Source organism: Podarcis raffonei, chromosome 6, assembly GCF_027172205.1.
Source record: "Podarcis raffonei isolate rPodRaf1 chromosome 6, rPodRaf1.pri, whole genome shotgun sequence".
NCBI lineage: Eukaryota > Metazoa > Chordata > Lepidosauria > Squamata > Lacertidae > Podarcis > Podarcis raffonei.
The window spans coordinates 62,782,396-62,793,817 of record NC_070607.1 but is presented as its reverse complement, the minus strand read 5'-3'; the positions used below and the strand labels follow the sequence as shown (position 1 = coordinate 62,793,817).

At 41.7% G+C, this 11,422-nt stretch overlaps 1 pseudogene; it reads left to right on the top strand.

The window, feature by feature from the left end:
* The first annotated feature begins 3,026 nt into the window (after positions 1–3,026).
* On the top strand, positions 3,027–8,444 carry LOC128416169 (adenosine receptor A3-like; annotated as a pseudogene).
* The last annotated feature ends 2,978 nt before the right edge of the window (positions 8,445–11,422 follow it).

Here is an 11,422-nt window from a genome sequence, read left to right as displayed (position 1 = left end):
AAGTTAACTGTACTTATTAATTTTAAGTTTTCCCAAGCACACACAATCCTGATTTTGTGCACAGCTATCATCTGCAAAGATCATTAGGTACTGGTTTCCCTATTCTTGTTGATGGGGGTTGCTAGTATTTATATTGTGTTTTCTAATCTTAAAATCATGTTTCCTTACATAGTGGTTAAAATACTTCTAGTAAATTGGTTGTATTTATAGAGGCTGAGGTTAGATGTTCTTTCAGTCTTCCTCTGTGTCTACAGTTGCTTGGTTATCTGCTTGCACTCGCTTGCAAGATCACAAAACGAATATTAGACAGCTCCGAGAAAACCTCCTCAAAGCTACCATGTCAAGGTTATAGGGCTTCAGTTTCCAACCAATACCCTGCATTACCCAAGGTAATGCTAAATGTCACTCCTGTTAACAGCCAAGGAGAAACCTGAGTGTATACAGGACACCATGATTCCAGGGAACAAGAACCAGAGTTCCCACTCTCCTCTTCCTGAAGCCTCAAACAAGATAAACAACTATGACCAAAGAGAATTGAGGCGTTCTTTAGACCAAGGCTTTGACCAAATAGCCACACAGAAGTAACAAATATATGTTTTATTAAGAATACTAAAAGAGCAGCATAGTAAGAATCCTGTTACCAAATAAAACAAAAAGGTCTAAGAAGACCAATTCAGAATTGATGAAGATTTAGGAAACTACATACACACAAAAATAACAAAGTCTAACTTAGCCTAAACTAGAATATATTATCAACACCATTTGACACCCTGAAGCAGAGGTTCCCAAACTTATTTGGCCTACTACCCCCTTTTCAGAAAATAATAATCAGCACCCTCCTGGAAATCTACCTTCTTTAAGCAAACAGAAAGATGCAGTGACAAATTTGTGTTCTTTGATGTATCTATATTTCCACCTACATTCCACAACATAGTAAAGAAATATGTTGTTGTAAATAAGACTATTTATTAAACTCAACCATAGTAACATTCGCATTACACACAGAAAATTGCAGAGAACTGATTGATCAAAAAGCAGAATATTGACCAAAATGTCTCCACAAGCCTCTGTAATTTATAGAAACAGAAAATGCAAGAGGAAAAAGAAAGTGTGTGGTTAGGACAGCTAGAAAATTGGGAAGAGGGTGTGTGTGTGAGAGAGAGACAGAGAGACAGAGAGAGAGAGAGAGAGAGAGAGAGAGAGAGAGAACACAGTGGTTCGCAGTTTGGACGATGCTGAGGCAGAGAGGGAGCTAACTGAAGGCACCTTGAGGGTGCAGGGTCTCTCTTTAAGGACCTGGTAGGGTAGTAAATTTGTGGCCTTGTAGGAATGCCCCTTTCCTGCAATTTATGATCCACTTCAGGGATAGGGAACCTTTTTTCAGTCCAAAAGCCATTCTTTTGGGCAACCTTCTGAGGTCAAGGCCAGATGCAAAAGTAGTCAGAAGCATGAATGGAATTTTATCTTTGTAAGAGTAGGCTAATTTCTGCACACACTGAAGCATCCCTCTCAGTCTCCCATCCAGACAAAGGCCTCATCCACACTTACTTTTGCTCCACACTTATTAGGCACTGGTCTTGGCTTTCCAGGCCTGTGTCCATGCAGGTTTTTTTGTTTTTGTCCTGGCACTTTCCCCAAGAAAACCCGTATTTTACTGCTGAATCGGAGAAAACAGCAGTCCTTGGAAAACCTCTGTCTGACGTCAGGAAGAGAAGCCTACAGGGCTGGATTAGGCCCCAAGACCTGAGGTTACCCACCACTGTCCACTCTACTTGTATACAGTCGTACCTTGGAAATGGAATGCCTTGCGACTCGAATGTTTTGGCTCCCAAACACCGCAAACCCGGAAGTGATTGTTCTAGTTTGCGAACGTGCTTTGGAACTTGAACATCCGATGCAGCTTCCACAGCTTCCGATTGACTGCAGGACCTTCCTGCAGCTAATTGGAAGCTGCGCCTTGGTTTCCGAACATTTTGAAAGTCAAACAGACTTCCTGAATGGATTCCATTCGACCTCTGAGATATGACTGTATTACAAAGTCACCATCCATCTGCAGTGGTCTCTCTCATTCATAAGTGACTAGAAGGGCTACCTTTGGAATGTCTCACCGCTCAAGGAAATTGTGAGTGTCCAATAATATTTTTAACAGAAGAAGAAGAAGAAGAAGAAGAAGAAGAAGAAGAAGAAGAAGAAGAGCAATATGTGAAGCCACAAAACACAAGAGGTACAGTCTGTAGTATTTCTATGCAAAGCTCAAATGCATATAAAATTAACATCTCTGGTGCCACCTAACTCTCATCAGACGTTATGGGGTGGAAGCTAAAACTACATCCAGGTGCGTCAAATTAGAGCTTAAGAGCATTTTTTCCCCTGGGAAAGGAGTGGAGCAAGGGAAACCTGCCTGGGCTGTGCTTTCTAGGCACAAGACAAGTGGAAGGGCAGACAGGCCTGTACTGACAACACAGCCTCAGGGATCAAATAACTGTCATTGATTTCACAGGGATGTGGGTAAATGATTGCAGCTAAATACATTAACCTAAACCAGTCGTGAGGAACCTCTGGCCCTCCAGATGTTGCTGAATTTCAAATCCCCTCAGCCTCGGCAAGCATAGCCAGTGGCCAGGAATAATAGGAGTTGTAGTTCAGCAACTTCTGGTAGACCAAAGATTCCCCACACCTGCACTACATTAAGCTATCTAGTTAGTGTCAGGTGTATCTGCCCCAACAGGTAATGAAGGAAACGCAGTAGGAAACAGACATTGCATCCTCCATAGCTATCATAGGCAAGCCAGGGCGGAAATGAGATTGGCAAGTTTGACTAGAGCTTCAGCGGAGTCCTTTGCTATGCAGTGTGCTTGAAAGTTTCTATATGTTGATATCTAATATTTGTATCTATATATTATTATTATTATTTTAAAAATGAGGAAACCAGAATACAATAAGGCCATCCCTGCCATCCTTTAGCCATGCCAAGCCTTCAAGACCACAGAGGAGATCAGAGTCCGAAAGCAAAGTGTAACTTCCTTTTCAAAGATTCAGTTCCTAAGAATTAGAAAGTGCTTATCTGCGGACAAATGTGGCAAGTGGTTCTGAGTCATTTCTGACAGTAAACAATGCTATGGGGTGCTCTGCTGCTGCTCCCTCATGAAACTGCAACTGCAGCCAGCTGTCAGAATTATTTTGGCTGTGCTTCAGAAGAAGGCTCCCACCTATTCATCCTGGACTCTCTTCACCTCGAGGGGAAAGCGTCTTGATTCCCGAGATGCTTGAGCCTGTGCAAGGAGTTTACATTGCCTTCGAGGCTGTGATTGCAGTGCTGGCTATCCTGGGCAATGTTCTGGTCATTTGGGTCGTGAAGCTAAACCCAGCCTTTCAGAAGACTACCTTCTACTTTGTTATCTCGCTGGCCCTGGCTGATATTGGTGTTGGCCTCGTCATGCCACTGGCTATCGTAGTCAGCTTAGAAATCCAGATCCACTATTACGCCTGTCTTTTCATGTGTTGTCAACTCATGATTTTTACTCAGGCCTCCATCCTGTCCTTGCTTGCCATAGCGATCGACAGATATCTGAGATTACGGCTGCTTACTCGGTGAGTTCTACTTCGTCAGTGACATATTTCTCGGGGGTGGTTTGCACATTACTGTTTAAATGTTTGGGTGATATAGAAGCAAGAGATTTTAAGGACTAATGGAAGTTGCCTTACACTGAATCAGATTGTTGATCTCAGTATTGCTTGCACTGACTGGCTGTGGCTCACCAGAGTTTCAGACTTGGGTTCTCTGCCAGCCCAACTTGAAGAAGAAGAGGAGTTTGGATTTGGTATCCCGCTTATCACTACCCGAAGGAGTCTCAAAGCGGCTAACATTCTCCTTTCCCTTCCTCCCCCACAACAAACACTCTGTGAGGTGAGTGGGGCTGAGAGACTCCAGAGAAGTGTGACGAGCCCAAGGTCACCCAGCAGCTGCATGTGGAGGAGCGGAGACGCGAACCCGGTTCCCCAGATTACGAGACTACTGCTCTTAACCACTACACCACACTGGCATTCTTGAAGATGCTGCGTATTGAATCTGGCACCTGGCGTGTGGAAAGCAGACGCTCTTCCACTGAGCTGCTGGCCTTCCCCCTTGTTTGCCTTTTCTGTTCCACCTGCTTTTTGCGGATGACCGCTGATTTTTCAGCTGGGTTAAATATATCTACAGTGGTACCTAGGGTTACATATGCTTCAGGTTACAGATGCTTCAGTATACAGACTCCGCTAACCCAGAAATAGTACCTCGGGTTAAGAACTTTACTTCAGGATGAGAACAGAAATCGCATGACGGTGGCACGGAGGCAGCGGGAGGCCCCATTAGCTAAAGTGGTGCTTCAGGTTAAGAACAGTTTCAGGTTAAGAACGGACCTCCAGAACGAATTAAGTTCTTAACCCTATGCTCCTTCAAAACAGTTCCAAAATCAACATACAGAGGTGATTTTAGAACTCTTTTGAAGGAGCATAGTTTTTAACTCTTCAGCTTGGCTTTAAATTAAATAATATGAATACTGTTGCCAATATAAGAATCTTGTTCAAAAGGGCGCCATAACTTTCATTTCTGTTTTGCTATTCCCCATATGATAAAAAGCTTAAGCATTTTATTTAATTTGCCATGCAAAGCATAGAGTAGCCTGAGGTTTTAAGCAAACAGTGATGCAAATTTAGCAAAAAGCAAACATTTGCAATTGTACCATTCAGAAAATTTCTAAAAATAAAAAAGGCATGAGAAATATGATGTATAGCATGCATGGCTGCATTGGAATAACCCAGCCATGCTCAGAAAGAATATGCAATTCCTTTGGGTTGTTTTAAAATATATATATATATAATCCATCACTTCCAATAGAGATTAATGGTTACATTCAGATATACAGCCCTCCACAATTATTTATATGAAGACAAATATATCTAGCATTCCAATAGTTCTATAAAGGATAGGGTTCCAGTTAGTTTCCAGTTTAAGTAATAATTCCAAAGAATCTTTATCCAATTCCCTGGTAAAGCATTTGAAACAGAGGAAGTTGCTTTATACTGAGTCAGACCATAGGTTATCTAGTTCAGCACTGTCTTCACTGACCGGCAGCAGCTGTCCAGGTTTTCAGGTGGGCGTCTTTCTCTCTGGAGATGCCAGAGATTGAACCTGAGACCCCCTGCATGCAGATTCCTGCCACTGAGCTACAACCCTTTGGTCCAGAACTTCTCTGTGTCAGCTTTTCCATTAGTGCCAATATTTTTCAGTCCTCTTCAAGCCAGTCAGTTGTTTTAAGCTGTCTATTCGCTCTTAGTTCCTTTCAATAATTTCTGAAACCAAAAGTAAGATTCTCTGATCAGCTCCCCCTGGCTCTTTAATAATAATAATAATAATAATAATAATAATAATAATAATAATAATAATAATAATAATATATTTATACCCCACCCATCTGGCCAGAAAAATATTCAGATGCCTTCAGATGTCTTCTAAAAGTCAGAGAGTTGTTTATTTCTTTGACATCTGATGGGAGGGCATTCCACAGGGCGGGTGCCACTACCGAGAAGGCCCTCTCTTACAGTTCTCAAAAATATTCAGAAAAAAATAAATCAGCAGTTGACTTGACTATTGACATGTTACCACTATGGTTTTGATGCCCTATGCCTAGAAATGTATTCAATGTTTAGTCTGCTTCGACCCCTAAGATATCCAGGAGCAGGAAGGAAGCAAGCTGCTTTCTTTATCACAAGGCTGGAAGGAATCCTGGTAGATTCCTATACAGTGGTACCTCTGGTTGCGAACACCTCTGGTTGAGCACGCCGTGGGTTATGACCTCCAGTAACCTGGAAGTAGCTGCTCCCGGTTGCAAACTTTGCCCTGGGATGCAAGTGGAAATTGCACGCCGGAGGCACACCTCATGTTATGAGCGGTTTCTGGTTATGTATGGACCTCCCGAACGGATTCCATTTGTAACCAAAGGTACCACTGTAATGGAATTGGGAATGCTACTTCAACCATCAGTGACTTTACACATCTTGTAAATACTGAGCTAGATGGACCAATGGTCTAACTTGAGGTAGGGCAGCTTGCTACCTGTGCCTAGGTTTTATCACACAGCTACCTATTTGCCTCTTCCTCCTCATCCACTTTTTGCCACCCCTGAAGTAGACCACTTCATTGTTTATAATGAGGCATTGTCATTGTGTAAAAGCAGTGAGTGAGCCAGAATAGAAAGGGCACTCCTGAGTAATAGGAGGCTCCTTGGCAGAAGGGCAGGATATAAATTTAATAAACAAGTAAAATATAATAATAATAAAGTGGTCTGAAATCTTCCTGTGTGGAAGGAATCTTTCCATGGCTAAGATCTTCTCTCAATACAGTGGTACCTTGGTTCTCAAACACCTTAGTACTCAAACAACTTGGAACCCAAACATTGCAAACCCAGAGGTAAGTGTTCTGGTTTGTGGACTTTTTTCAGAAGCCGAACATGCTCCGTTTTGAGTTACGCTTCTGATTTGAGTGCCACACCTCCATTTTGAGTGTTACGCTGAGGTCTGTTTTTGCTATTTATTTTTGCAGCTTTGCGTGTGTGTGTGTGACTATGTGGAACCCAGTTCAGCTACTGATTGTGTGACTGCAGTACATTGTTTATTGCTTTCATTTTATAGATCAATGGTCTTGTTAGACAGTAAAATTCATGTTAAATTTCTGTTTTAGGGGTTGTTTTTAAAAGTCTGGAATGGATTAATCCATTTTGCATTACTTTCTATGGGAAAGTGAGCCTTGGTTTTGGAACGGACTTCCGGAACAGACTAATTTTGAGAACCAAGGTACCACTGTAGTCCTGCTTTGGGAGGCCACAATGCAAGATCATTATCCTCCTCTTCACTAAAACGGCTTTCTGTTGGTCTCTCTGAGAAAGCCACAGTCTGTATCACAGTTTAAACATAGCCACTTTAAAGTATCTGTTGCATTTTTGTTGTTGTTGTTAGTACAGTGGAACCTGGTGTTATGTACCGTCCTCCTTATGAATGCTTTGGGTAATGAGCTCCTCTAACTTGGAAGTAGATGCCCCTTGTTGCGAACTTTGCCCTGGGATGCGAGTGAAAGTCACGTGCTGGCGGCATGGCAGCAGCGGGAGGCCCCATTAGCGAAAGCGCGCCTCATGTTAAGAACCATTTCAGCTTAAGGACGGACCTAGGGAAAGAATTAAGTTCATAACCGGAGGTACCACTGTATTGGTATTTATTGAAAACCAAGTTAGTATATGCAAAATGCTCCAGACCAGCAAAATGCTGTCAATAAATTCAGCCGGATAGTCTCACATTTTATACAGCTTGCCCTTAAAAAACCCCAGTAACAATAAAAAGGAAACAAAAGAAAAACGGCACAGCAAAAAAGGAGGCGCTATCAGGAAATAAGACTACCAACATTAGAATCTCTTGCACATTTGATGCGAGTTTGTTTTTCTCTCCTCAAAACAGGTATAGGATGCAAAGCAGTCGGAAAAAAATCTGTGGGGCTCTGGCAGCAATCTGGCTCTTGTCGCTGCTGGTGGGATTTGTTCCGTTTGGATGGGCAGAACCAAAACCAGAAAACTCTGTCATTAACTGTACCTTCACAAATGTGATAAAAATGGAATACATGGTATACTTGAGCTTCTTTGCCGGAACCCTCATTCCACTGATTGTCATGTGCATCCTTTATGCAAAGATCTTCTGCCTCATCCGCACAAAGCTGCAGCCCTGTTCAATGAATGTCAACGGGCAAAGGTCATTTTATAGGCAGGAGTTCAGAACAGCCAAGTCATTGGCCCTGGTCCTCTTCTTATTTGCTGTTTGTTGGCTGCCACTGTGCATTCTGAACTGCATTGAGCATTTGGGCCAAAGATCGATCCCACAGCATGTCACATACATGGGCATCCTTCTCACGCATTCCAACTCGGTCATGAATCCCATCGTCTACACTTTCAGGATAAAGAAGTTCCGGGAAACTTGCATCCAGATTTTAAGAACCTATATCGTGCACAAGGATCCAGAAGATGCTACATCGCCCAGTGCAACTACATCTGAACACTCATAGCTGCCTCATACAGATGAAGACCATTGGCCTTGTCTAGCTTTATGTCTTCTGCCCTAAGATACAATAAAGTTACTGACAGGAGAGCTATTGCTTCCCAAGACTTTATGTAACAGTTGTTTTGGTCTGCAGCAGTCAAGAGAACTTTTCAGAAACAAACTCTACCCCTTGTTAATGCCTGCTGTTCAATGCTGTAGCATCCAGTAAAACAGCTGGCAGTCTGAGGTTGTCAACCCACATCTGCTGTGTTCTGGTTCTAAATATACATTTTGGCCGAACAAGAAGCCATCAAAGATGTGCCAGTATTGGCACAGTGTGTCAAATGTACATATTCAATAAACCATTTCCAATCTTTTATAAAGTTTGTCTTAATTTCTTATTCCAGTAGGTTTCACCATCTCTGCATAGTCCATGAGTTTTTGTATCTAATCTTCTTTCGTCGGGACTTCTTATTTTGGGCAAATAACATTCTTGCCACTGTAGTCGCATACATGAATAAATTCCTATACTCTTTAGGTAGTTCTACCCCTAGAATTCCCAGGAGGAAAGCTTTTGGGTTTTTTTACACAAATGTTATTTTAAACTTATTTTTCAATTCATTACATATCATTTCCCAGTAAACTTTAACCTTACTGCAAAGACCACCACATATGCTAGAAAGTACCTTCTTTCTCTTTACATTTTCAACACTTACTTGATTTTGATTTATACATTTTTGCCAGTTTACTCGGTATTGAGCGCCACAGCCCCAGAGTCGGCCTTGACTGGACCTAATGGTCAGGGGTCCCTTTACCTTTTTTATATAACATTTTCATAGTTTTCTCTTAAACCATAGCATGCTGTAAATTTTATATCCGTATTCCACAATCATTCCCATGTTTCCATATCTATATTGTATCCATTATCTATTGCCCAATGTATCATTGAAGATTTTACTTGCTCATCCTGTTGTCCAATCCAATAGTATCTTATACATTTTGGACAGCACTTTAATATTACATTCCAACAGATCTGTTTGTGTTATTTGTTCCCCAAACCCTCATTTCTTATGTCTTAAATACTTTATTCAAATAATATTGTATCCATGTGAACTTTCCTGATTAAATCCTTAAATTCTTTTATTAAAATGATACCATCACTGCTAAAACTCTTGTTTTGAAAGATGTACTCTGCTGCTTTGATCTCTATTGACAGGCGTCATGGCCAATGCTATGATGAAGCATCAAATGTTGCTGAATGTCTCAGTGAAAAGCAGGCTCTTGTAAAGGTAGGCACAGCCATGAGTACTGTATGTTGGCTGTCTAAAACGTGCTGTGAACTTAGTGGTATGGGATGTGTCAGAAGATGTTGCTATGTGCAGAAATTTTCTGAGTGAAATACCTGACACGATCACTTTTCTGAGTGAAATACCTGACACGATCACTACCAGGACAGACTTTGCCCTTGTGCTCAAGACATTGATTCCATAAAACATATTTTGTTGCATTGTGCAAAATATGAGCTAGCCAGGGCTGAACTGATACTACACTTGCTGGTACCTTTCCCGGGAAAATCAGAGGCTCACTATGGCAGGTTCCTATTGGAAGACCGGAAAAATGCTATAACATTAGCAGTGGCAAAATTTTTATGTTGTTAGCCGCCCTGAGCCCGGCTTCGGCTGGGGAGGGCGGGATATAAATAAAATTTATTATTATATTATTATTATTATTGGTGTTTGCAAGAACCAATGATCCCTATATTCTGAACAAAATGCTTGTTTAACCTGGAGGTAGGCTGTATGAATTGTGTATTGCTTTGTAACGATTTGTTGGGTCTCTGGACCCTAATAAAGATTGATGATTTGTATAAACTTCACCCAAATGCGTATAAACTTCACCCAAACACTTTCAACAGGGAGAACATAAATCTGAGACAATTCCACCCCACAAAGAAGACCGTCCAAGCAGATTTCTCATAGCCAGTGGCTTTAATTATAGGTAACTGAGTTGATTGAGAATGTACTGAGACCCTGGGGCAAAAGTAGTTCTGATCACAGACCACCAAGATAGCAGAACTGAGAGGGGCCTACTCTTCCTAGATGCAGAATGTGTGCACATGTTGATGTTGGGTGTGATCCTCACCAATCTGAACCTTCTAAGGATTTCTACAGGAAAATATTTTATGCAATCATGAAGAATACCAACAGCAGTTTACATAATCACTTTCCTTCATATGTGTACTAACATACGAGCAAAAGTTTGTCATAGGCGATGATGACAGCATACATGTTCTAAGCTTATAGAAAACTGATTTGGATGCTATCAGATTACAGCTTCATGATAATATGCTGATGGGTTTCACAAGAGAGCAGATCAGAATGTGGTTAATCTTCAGAATGTGGTTGATCTTCTCAGTGGGGTAACAAGGAAACATCTGCATGAGCTACTGTAAGCTACAGAAGATTATCGGAGTAAGCCTTACCCCACAGGTGTCCTCCTGTACATAAGAAAGGCCATTGTTGTGCCTTCATAGAATAAAGACCTCTTTACCAATAATCACATGGCACTTCTTCGTGGACATAAAGAGATCTTTAGGAAATTAATGTTAAAACTAGCAAGTTCATTCAAAGAGCACAAATCAGAAGAACTACATTCAGCGTGGAATAAGTCTACAACAATGTTTAAGTGCAAGATTGTTTGCATTGCTCCATCATAACCAGAGGGTTGTGCATAGATGAGATGCGTTTAAGGCAATAGGTAGTGAAAATACAGGTTTTTCACTAATCATAGAAATGAATGCTGCACTAAGGGAAGGGAAATTGGGTATAGGTTAGGGTTGCCATATGTCCAGGAAAGCCCAGACATGTCCTCTTTTGGGGGGCCAACATACCCGTCTGGGTGGATTTTTACATTTTAAAGGAGATGTGTGGGTATGGAGTTTTTTTTCGGGGGAGGGGGGCAGCTTGGGCAGCTCTGCACACCACAGCTGCTGCCAGCCCAAGCTGCGGAAAGAGGCATGCGCGAGTGGGGGCAGCCCCACATGCCTGTTTCCCTGGCTCGGGCTGGCAGCAGCTCAGGCTGTCCTCTTTTTTTGCTCTTCAAGATATGAAACCCTAGTATAGGTGGAATATAGGGAGGGATACAGAAGTTGGGAAGATATGAGGGATGGAGAAGATGCTTGTAAGAGCAAGGGAGGAGGAAATAGAGGATTGTTTTTTAAAAAATCAAAAAGTGTTTGCATTGTTAATTCAAAATGAAAAGTTCAGCTTGTCTTTTTCTACCTGCTACTTAAACCAAGTTGTACAGGGTTGCAGAGTGACACGAGGCAAAACATAGTTTCATTCATTCTACCTCTTGCCAT